Source organism: Pollicipes pollicipes, unplaced genomic scaffold, assembly GCF_011947565.3.
Source record: "Pollicipes pollicipes isolate AB1234 unplaced genomic scaffold, Ppol_2.1 Scaffold_4740;HRSCAF=5597_pilon_pilon_pilon, whole genome shotgun sequence".
Taxonomy (NCBI): domain Eukaryota; kingdom Metazoa; phylum Arthropoda; class Thecostraca; order Pollicipedomorpha; family Pollicipedidae; genus Pollicipes; species Pollicipes pollicipes.
The window spans coordinates 33,032,106-33,042,873 of NW_023596545.1; the positions used below are offsets into that span (position 1 = coordinate 33,032,106).

The 10,768-nt window shown below is 49.6% G+C and overlaps 1 long non-coding RNA gene across 4 annotated transcripts; it reads left to right on the forward strand.

Moving 5' to 3' along the window:
* The first annotated feature begins 6,265 nt into the window (after positions 1–6,265).
* Positions 6,266–9,955, forward strand: LOC119099166 (uncharacterized). 4 transcript variants are annotated; one of them, XR_005094315.1, is made up of 4 exons: positions 6,266–6,309; positions 7,216–7,336; positions 8,319–8,486; positions 9,903–9,955. It is a non-coding gene; the product is annotated as an uncharacterized LOC119099166 (long non-coding RNA). The 4 variants fall into 4 exon arrangements; XR_005094314.1 differs by lacking the exon at positions 6,266–6,309 and adding an exon at positions 6,312–6,344; XR_005094313.1 differs by lacking the exon at positions 6,266–6,309 and adding an exon at positions 6,338–6,420.
* The last annotated feature ends 813 nt before the right edge of the window (positions 9,956–10,768 follow it).

A 10,768-nucleotide genomic window follows, 5' to 3' on the forward strand; every position in this document is an offset into this window, starting at 1 on the left:
AGACATCGTAGGCGGCCCATGACAGTACCACATGAGCCGCTGAATCGTGAGGCATGATCTTAGCCAGGGGCAGAGACAAGACGACAAGACGAGACTGGCGACTATAGCTCCCTTTGAAGATCGAGAGCCCCGCTGTCGGCAGTTGAAGCCCGAAAGGTTCGAAGGGCCGACCGGGGTTCTGGGGCCTATGAGGCATTTTGGGGCCCGTCATTAGGCCAAGGGTCCCAGAACTAAGATGGTGACCCCGAATCTAACAGGTGCCTGCTGCTGGGTACCTACCCATGTGCGGAACAGTATACGGTATGTCAGAACCAATGTCCAAGAATATCAGAGGGTCTTCTCCAGCGTCGCAGAGACATCTGATTCATTGAGGGGACCTCTGTTGGCCTAGGAGCACCAGTACTGAGCAGGGTACTGAGCAGGTCTCTGCTCTGTTGTCGTTGTTTCCAATAATGAACAGGGGATCCGCGGCATTGAACAGGACCTCCGTAGATCCACGACATTGAGCAGGAGCTCCGTGCCGGGCACGACCCCTTCAGACGAACAGGGGCAGCGCCGCGGCCCTCGAATTTCAGTCAATGACCGCTCTGGAATCTAAAACCGCTAAGAGAACCCGTGAGACGATGACAGGCCCTCTGGTCAGAGGCCCGGCTCCGAACAGCGTTTCCTACCAGTCAGGACCCCATTTATTGACCGTGGACAGGACCAGGGCCCCATAATATCAGTCAGATGACCTAATCCGGCATAGTCCATTGGCCCTCGAGGCATTGAATGGGTGCCGCTGTCGGCTGGGGGGTCTAGTATTGAACAGGGGAGCTCTGATACTAAACAGGGGCTCCAATAACTGAACAAGGGTTCTAATAACTGAATAAGAACAGAGCCGTGGCCCTGGAATGCCAGTAATGGAGTCTGCACCTGCCTCATTTGGAGCCTCATGAGACCAACCGGAGCCCTTCTCTCGACCCGGAGTCCCAGAGTTACTCAACGATGTCTTTTGTATCGCACCAGACAGAGGTTTCCATGCCAGCCAGGGGTCCCACTAATCGAATAAAGATGTGGTCAGGGCCCAAGAATGCTGATCGCAGAGCTTCCTGCATATGGTACGCTTCACTATTTTCACCAAACAAACAAAATCGCCCATTTCCTGATCTCAACCTGACCTCGCCGTGTGCGGCCTGTTATGACTTCTGATAACTTAGGGGTATTATTCCAAATTGAACAGCGTGTGCTTATTCGGCTCGCAACGAACGTTCTCTTCGCTGGTATTCCACTTTTTCTGTGTGATGCTCAGAAGGTGGGATCCGGTCCAGCCGGCTGGGCGGGACATTAAGAGCACCGGCTGGGTCTAGGCTAAACGAAAGTTCCCTCTAACCTTCGAGATTTGGGCTGTTTTGACGTTTGGTGGCCTTGGAATTGGCCCATTGTCATAAATCGCATTTCCATCAAAACCGTGTCTCAAACAGCTTTCCTGCGTCACTATCGAGTCTCGTGCTCGCAGCATTTGCATCTGTGACAATACAGTCTTCCCCCTCCCCCCCCCCCCCCCCCCCCCCCCACCTCCCGGGCACTAGGCTGGAACCCCGGACACGCTGGAATTGAATAGATTGGTATGAGTACTGCTCTCAGACTTTAACGCATGAAAAGGTAGGAAATCTTATATTAGATAATCCCGAACGAAGATACATTTACGTTCCAGGTTCGGCGGTATTATTGACTAATTTCTGGGAATTATTTTTCCATTTGTGGCGTCGATTCTCGTCTGCCAATTAAAAAGGCGAACTTTTTGAGGAAATGCCGTGGCTCATCAGGCAGCCGATCCTGATGATATTGATCCACCTACGGGAATGTTTCGCTGTCTGTTGGTATACGCTGAAGTTGTGTGCGTGAATCAGAAGAGCGACCACGAGCGACCCGGGCTGGGCACAGGTATTTATCCCGACAAATGTGACAGTGTTTGTCACATTTGGCACAACATTTGTTCACACACGTTTTGTTATTTGTTTCCTGCAGTATGCGGCCGTGGAACAGTTAAAAATATGTTTGAAATATATTTTGTGTTGTTTTTCGTGTTGGTGCAAACTTATATTTTGTGGTATATTACATGCAACATTTGCTGCACGCGTCGTTTTCTTGTACCTTGTTCCACTACTTTTTTGTCACACCATCATAATGATCAGCCTCGGCGTACCTAGGAATGAGCGGCATATCCCGTGCCCAACTGAGGACAGGCCGCCATGCACAACCGGCTGGTGGATTAGAAGTTCGTTTCACTTTCTAACCTTCAAACTAACTGACTCTTGGTGCAGTTTGTTTCACTAGTTGATTCTGCAAGAGAAGAAACGTTCTTAGACAAACACCGGATGGCCTTGTTCGTTTTTTGACTCATTCCGATCCACCCCATTCAGTACTAATGAGATCCCTTATTTCTTTCCTGGACCGATCCAGAAGCCCTGAGAGGGGTATCATGCCATATTGGTCTTCTCCCTGACGTGGGAGGCCTCCTGACCTACATAGTTGACACCGGATCGACGCAGGAACCCTCATTGACGCAGCAATGTCCCTGATCGCCCCAGGCAGTCCAATGATTGGCACAAAGCCGCCAGTTCGGTTTAACGAGCCGATGGTCATTGACCCGGATCCCTACGATTTTGTTCAAATTTCGTTCACAGATAGTGCCTTGTGAGCTGGTAACGACGTATCAGCCATATCCCATCACGTTGAAAATTTTGACCTTTAGAGACAGACAAAGTTTTATGTCATTGACCCAGACCCTTACGATTTGGTTTAAACTGCGCACACAGATAGCGGTTTTCAAAACGGTTTGCTGCAGCGCGATCAACGAATTGAGTACTCCTTATAGGTATGCTTCTAGCCAAATTGTAGGGATCCCAGGCCGATGACCTGGATCAGTATAAACCTTTGTAGGTCAAGGTTTTCAGGTTAACAGGATACGGTCTGTACTGTTATCATCAGCTTATTGAGTACTATCTGTGTGCACCCTTTTATAAGAACCATAGGGGTCCGAGAGTGAACGAATCCGGATCTGAAGAATTGAATCGGAATACGGCGGACACACTTTTGCCTCTAAAACGTGTGTATGTTTTGGCGGAGGTCGGCCGCCATACATACCCAACTGGGAGGATGTTAACGTCTTCCCAAGTTCCACATGATTAGCCGGATGGTAAAATAAAGAGCACCGTACGAGCAAAGTGACGATCAGAGCTCAAGGGGCACATCATTTTCTAGTTTTGATCAATATTTCGTTCATGTTATGGCCATGGATTCCACGGCGCCGGCTGATTCCGACGGCCGGCGGTAGACGGCCGGCGGCAGGTCAGACAGTCGGCGGAAACTTATTTCAGTTTTCTTGTTTCTTAAAGAATCTGCAACGGTAGAGGGTGACTAATATCGTTCTTTGGGCACTATTCTACATGCGTGGTGTTAAAAAAGAATCTGTGAAAAGATGCACATAAAATACTCAACTTGGCCTAAGGTTGGCCTAACTTCAGGTCGGCTACTAAGCGAGTTCCGAAAAATCTGACATCGCAGATCTGTACATCCTGAAGTGAATACATGTATGTAATTCCTAAGTATCGATATCTTGTTTTCCCAAAAAGTTACGGGAGTATAATATTCTTCGAACACTGGACCCCGTGACCTGATCTAAGTCAGTGACCTGACCTTCGTATAGTCAAATATTTGACACAACATCTGAAAAGATCAAGGAAAATGTGCTAAGTATTTCGTTCCGCTGAATTTTTCGTTTTTTTCCTCTGCCCTCGATAAAGCTGGAGGGGAAATGTCAACAACCTCTCAGCCGGTTAAGAGTTGTTGTTAATCAGGGTTTTTGGGCGCGCCGACTGCATAGGTCATATTGCGCCCCGGTTTAGAGTTAATGTGACACAAAACGGTTTGCTGCAGCGTGATCGGTGCATTGGTTGCTCAACGCATATATGTCTTAGCTAAATCGCAAAGGTCCGAGGTCACTGAACTGGAACTGTGCTGGCCTTTGTGGGTTATATTGCCATATGACGTGGTATAATTTTAACTATCGTGATCAGCTCCCTGAGCACTATCTTCGCGCGAGTTTTTAAAGAAATCATAAGGGGCCCAGGCGATGGACGAACACGAATCTGAAAAATTCAGTGTAACTACGGAGGATACACTTTCACCTCTAGAGGCTCATTTTTCAGTGTGGTGGAAAACACTTCAGTTGGAAGAAACAGTTGCATGGTAATCAGCGCATAAGGTGCTGTCTGTATCAACAGTTTTAATAAAAGTGGTCATACTGTTAGGCGAACGCGTTTTTGAAGCAATGATGTGAACCTAATGAACACTCTTCTCGCTCTAGAAGTTTAAATTTCTCAATGTGACGCAAATGCCTTTGGTGCAGCGTGATTGGCGCATTGAGTGGCCCCTATACTCATGATTTTAGCCAAATCACGGGGTCCGAGGTCACTGACCTGGACCTGTGGAGACCTTTGTATGTCAAAGTCTTCAGTGTGACAGGACACAGTTCACACCATTGTGATCAGCTCATTGAGCACTATTTGTGCGCGAGTTTTTAGACCAACAAAACGGGTCCGATAACCGACGAATCTGAACATGATAAATTAAATGTGAAAACGGCGGGCACGCTTGGCTCTAGAAAGCTTTCTTCAAGGTGACGCCAAAGCTTTTGCTGTAGCATGATCATCACATCGAGTACTCCCTGCACGCATCTTTTCAGCTAAATCGTATGGTTCTGGGTAATGGACGAATCCGAATCTGGGGTTTGGACGTGAACATGGCGAACAGTCTTGTCCCTACACGGCTCATTTTGCAATGTGACGCAAGGCATTTTGCTTCAGCGTAATTAGTCACTCAAACGCTCCCTGCAGGTATGCTTTTAGCTAAATTGTAGGGGTGCGGGCAATTGGCGCAATCCTAAGCTGAGGTTTGAATGTAAAGATGACGGACACACTTTTGGATCTAGAAGGCTCATTTTTCAGTGCGACGTAGAACAGTTTCCTGCAGCGTCATCAGCGCATCGAGTACTGTTCGCATGGATGTTTTTGGCCGAATCGTATACGTTCGAGTAATGGACGAATGCGAGGTTCATTTTTCAATGCGGCACAAAACGGTTTGCTGCCGCGTGAGTGGTGGATCGAACACTGCCTGGATATATGTTTTTAGTTAAATTGTAGGGGTCCGTGTAATCGGCGTAGTCCAAACCTGAGGTTTGAACGTGAATACGGCGAACACTCTTGGGCCTAGAAAGCTCAGCTGTTCAATGCGACGAGAAACGTTTTGCTGCAGCGTGATCAGAGCATTGAGTACTCCTTGCAAGTAAGTTTGTAGCTAAATTGATATAGGTCAGGTAATGGACAAGTCCGAATATTCGTCCGCATCAAGTACTACTCGCATGTATGTAATTTTCGTCAAAATAAACGTCTAAGATTTGAATGTGAATACGGCAAACACACGAGCCTCTGGACGGCTCATTTTTTAATATGACACAAAACGGTTTGCTGCAGCGTGATCAGCGCATTGAGCGCTCTGTGTATGTATGTTTTTACCCAAATTGTTGTGGTCCGAGTTAAACAAAAGCGTGGGGGGTCCAGGTCAATGACCTTTAACTTCGACTGCCTCTGGAAGCCAAAGATTTCAATGTGATGGGAATGATTTATACGACATTGTCTGCTCAGTAACCCACTTGTGAGCAAAATTTAAGCCAAATCGTAGGAGCCCGGGTTCGGATATTAATCTGAATGCAATTACGAATACGAAGGGACCTTTGGCTGCCTCTGGACGCCAACGTTTTCGATGTGATTATTTACAAGTGATACAACCGTTTTCAGCTTAGCAGGCAATGTGTGCGAAATTTGGGCAAAAGCGTAGGGGTCCAAGTCAATGACCAAGAACCTTGGCTGCCTCTGGAGGTCAAAGTTTTTAATGTGATAGGCCATGATTGGGACGCCGTTATCTGTTCAGTGACTCCTACTTGTGCGCGAAATTTGGGCGAAATCGAAAGCGTCCGGGTCCGAACGTGGGTCTGAATGTGAATGCAAATACGAAGCCGTCTTGAGAGACGTGTCTTCTGAACATAACGCAACTCGACGAAAATATTCATGTGCATTGGAAAGATGCTACTAACAAATTAAGGAAACAAAATATTATAGAGTCACATGAAATATTTTATTGTTTCACACTTCACAAGATAGACGCATATCGATAAAATCTTATTACGTGTGTAAAACGTCAGAACTTGCACCTTGGGCTATTGCGCGACGGCGACAAAACAGAAGCAGTTCCACGGGTTGCGGATCTGTTAGTTATTGAAGGGAGAATGGGTGGCATCAGTTGTAAACAAAGAATTTGGATATATTGTGTGCTTTGTAGTCTCGACAAGTGAAATGCCTTGTATATTCATGCATGCCCGTAAGATTTAAGGCCTTTTTTGATCGTATATCGCACTGCGCTTAGGTTGACGCCTGCATTCGTGCAAGTTGACACTGGTGCGCATTAGGTGGTCTCTGCGCCCAGTACAGTGCACAAAATCGGGCCATTTTCCAATTTGAGTAGAAAAAGTAGGTGGATACCCTGGGCTTTGGATATGTGTGCTTATTGGCCATGTGGCTCTTTTTTGTTGTAACTGGGTTGTGACTTGCATACATTTAGACTGACAAAACCAATGCTGTTGTGCGTCTACAAAAGCAGAGAAGACATAAGTACAGGATCTGACCATTTGTGGGCACAATTCATTGGTTATTTCTAGCTTTGACACCATTTGGTAGTAACTTTGAGATTTTTTGAGTTTTTGTGAGCATGACCCTGTTGGCTTGAGTGTGGCTGTGTATATACTTAGGTCCTAGGAAGTGACAGTCACTGTAATCAAATGTCCTATACAGCAATTTCAATGATTCCCTAAGAAGTCATGATGTATTAAACCAGAGTGTGGCATGTCTGCCTCGGGCCAACATGCATGACCGTGATTTTTCATTGCGCCATTGCCACTCATCAATTTTTTTCATCATATTTTTTTCAGCCGGGCTTGTTATTAGACAGTTGAAATCATTTTGCACCCAGCAGACTGGCTTTGGTACAAAAATCACCTTATGATGTAGATAATCATTCATGATATTCTATTTACCAATCAGTTTGTCTACTAAGGATGCTTTTACCTGTATACATGCCATGCAGTTTTTTCATTACACTAGCCATGGGCTGTTTCAGACCACATCCTTCCAACAGTGACATAAGGGATACTATGACTGGGCTGACTACTGTAAATTGCATATAAGTATTTTTTGCTTTGTTCCTGGACAGATCTGATTTGGAGAACTACACCATGCAGGTAAGAAAACAGTGTTGTATGCTCCTTTAACTTGGAAGTGTTTCCCTGCAGAGTTATGTAACATATTTGTATCTGGCACCACTATGGAATGCCATATTTGCTTTTAAAACTACTCCACACCAGGTTAAACTGCTTCAGCCAAAGCATGAACTGCACTGAGCCAATTGGAGCCAAGTGGCATGTACATATGGCATCTGGGCTCAGATTAACTTAATGCATTGCACTGTATGGTGTAGGTGTGTTCAAAGACCAGGCAATCAGTAGATATCATGTCTGCCTGTAACTTGTGGTCACTATTCACTAACACATAATACTGTAGTCCACATCTTTGTCTTATGTCTGTAGCTGAATCAGCACCCTGTCATGACCTTTAGTGTGATCTCATTACTAAAACCTCACCTTGTGGTCATGTTTTGGCCATGACAAGCACTGTGACATTCATTTCTCAGTGATGAGCTTATGTTCAGCACTCACAATATTGAATGTTCAGGGTAAGGCTCATAGTGGATGATAACTGCTCAATCCGTGTGGTCACAGCTGCTGTCCCATGACCACTGATTCTGGGCCTGGCCACTCAGATTTGCTGGGAACTTTCCACCAAGCCCCAGGGTATGTATTCCAACACAAGCCCAGGGCATGCAACAACACTGTCATGCTGCCTGACTGGGGTCTAATCTGCCTTGTGCCCCTCAGACAGCTGATCAGGGTCTGGTATCCTGTCCAGACCAGCCTGTGTGCTGCCTTGGCCAGCCTGAATGGGGTCTAATCTGCCTTGTTGTGCCCCTCAGACAGCTGATCAGGGTCTGGTATCCTGTCCAGACCAGCCTGTGTGCTGCCTTGGCCAGCCTGACTGGGGTCTGATCTGCCTTGTTTTGCCCCTCAGACAGCTGATCATGGTCTGGTATCCTGTCCATACCAGCCTGTGTGCTGCCTTGGCCAGCCTGACTGGGGTCTGATCTGCCATGTTGTGCCCCTGGGACAGCCGATCGGGGTCTGGTATGCCACCCAGACGGGCCTGTATGCCGCCTTGGCCGGCCTGACTGGCAAGTTCGCCGCCTCCTACAGCGAGGCGCACTGGCTCTGCCTGCTCGCCAGCAAGTTCCTCATGTTGACCGGCCTGGTGCAGCCGCAGCTGGGCTTCTGCGACCGGGTGAGACTATCTGGTGACGATCCGGGGCTCCATCCACGACCGGGTGAGACTGTCTGGTGACGATCCGGGGCTCCATCCATGACCGGGTAATACTGTCCGGTGACGAACCGGAACTCCATCCATGACCGGATGAGACTGTCCGGTGACGATCCGGAACTCCATCCATGACCAGGTGAGACTGTCCGGTGACAATCTGGAACTCCATCCATGACCGGGTTAAACTGTCCGGTGACGATACGGAACTCCATCCATGGCCTGGTGAGACTGTCCGGTGACGATCCGGAACTCCATCCATGACCGGGTGAGACTGTCCGGTGACGATCCGGAACTCCATCCATGACCGGATGAGACTGTCCGGTGACGATCCGGAACTCCATCCATGACCGGGTGAGACTGTCCGGTGACAATCTGGAACTCCATCCATGACCGGGTTAAACTGTCCGGTGACGATTCGGAACTCCATCCATGGCCTGGTGAGACTGTCCGGTGACGATCCGGAACTCCATCCATGACCGGGTGAGACTGTTCCGGTGGACGATCCGGAACTCCATCCATGACCAGGTGAGACTGTCTGGTGGCGATCCGGAACTCCATCCATGACCGGGTGAGACTGTCCGGTGACGATCCGGAACTCCATCCTTGACCGGGTGAGACTGCCCGGTGGCGATCCGGGACTCCATCCACGACCGGGTGAGACTGTCCGGTGACGATCCGGAACTCCATCCTTGACCGGGTGAGACTGTCCGGTGACGATCCGGGACTTCCATCCACGACCGGGTGAGACTGTCCGGTGACTGTTCCGGGGCTCCATCCATGACCGGGTGAGACTGTCCGGTGACGGCCGGGGCTCCATCCATGACCGGGGTGAGACTGTCCGATGACGATCCGGGGCTTCGTCGTTGACCGGGGGGATGAGCTGTCCGGTGACGATCCGGGCGTCCATCCACAAGCGGGGTGAGAATGTCCGATGACGATCCGGACCTCTGTCCACGGAACGCGTACCCACACCCCGACGCCTCAACATGTTGTGTCCCGTGGTGGCGTGGTGTATGCATCATGAAAGGGTAGCTCTTTGTTGGCTGCTAATTATTTGTGCTTTAAATATCTCACCCAGACATGCTGACGATGCCGGCGTGTTTGGGGTGAAGAGGATGGGATATGGAAATTAAAACATACCTAACAAGGATGCTGGAACATTGTGGGCATTTCGCCATATGCCATGTTTGCGCGTACACACATGCATATAGCTTTGATGCACGTTGTTGTACGTCATAGCTGCTTGCCAGCTCCAGCAAATCATTTTGCTGCACCTTCTGTGCTGTGTTGAGTTTCTGTTGAGCCAGATCTCTGTGTCTCGGTGGGCGTGTTGGCGGCGCAGCTGACATCAGTATGACATCGTCCGGTGGTGGTCGACAGCGCGTGATCGTGTTCCGCGTGGTCGCGTTCCTGCTGACCCTGCTGGTGAACGCTGCTGTGGACCTCCTTCACGAAGGCGCTGCGCCACTCGGCCTCCTCGTTGGAGGCCATCGTCATCACCACCGCCTCCAACATGCTGATCACGGCCGTCATCAGCCAGGTGAGCCGACCGCTGCCACGAGGCCTCTCCGTCATCGTGTTCGCTGCTGTTATGTCGCCTTGTTTGTGAGAGATGCGCTTAGGAGCCTGTAGTAGGCGCATGCGAAGTATGATACTTCTGGCTGGTAGTCGCGTCTTCGTCCTGGTGTGTATCGGACCGAACTGGTCGGTTGTTAAGCTATTCTCTGTGAGGCGCGGAACTTCCATGATGTGGCACTGACTGTCCGTACTACGAGGTCGGTGTGCGTGGGCTCCTTCTATCATTTGTGGATTACACGTCTGGCTTGCGCGATGTATGGTCTTGGCTGGTGCGGGCCACGGTGGTAATTCACATTATGTGGTTACCTGCGTTTTGGTTAGGTCCCACCGTGCTCGTCATCAGGTGGCGTTTGCTGGGACGCTGAGCTTGGAAGCTGTGCTGTCTCCAGCTGCCACGGCAGCAGCTTCGCCCGCGACCACTGCTTGTGGCGACGCTGTGCGTGCGGCTGCTCCCCTCCCCCCGCTTCCCGGACGCTTCGCATGCAGCTGTTGCCCGCTTCCCTGACGCCCGCCCACCCAGCAGCGCCGCTTGTCGACCGCTGCAGCTGTGTCGTGACGCTGACTCCAGCCCCGTCCGGCAGCTGCTGTTCGGCGAGACGCTGGGCGTGCTGTGGTGGTCGGGCCTCGTGCTGGTCGTGTTCGGCCTCGTGCTCATCCACGCGGTCGGT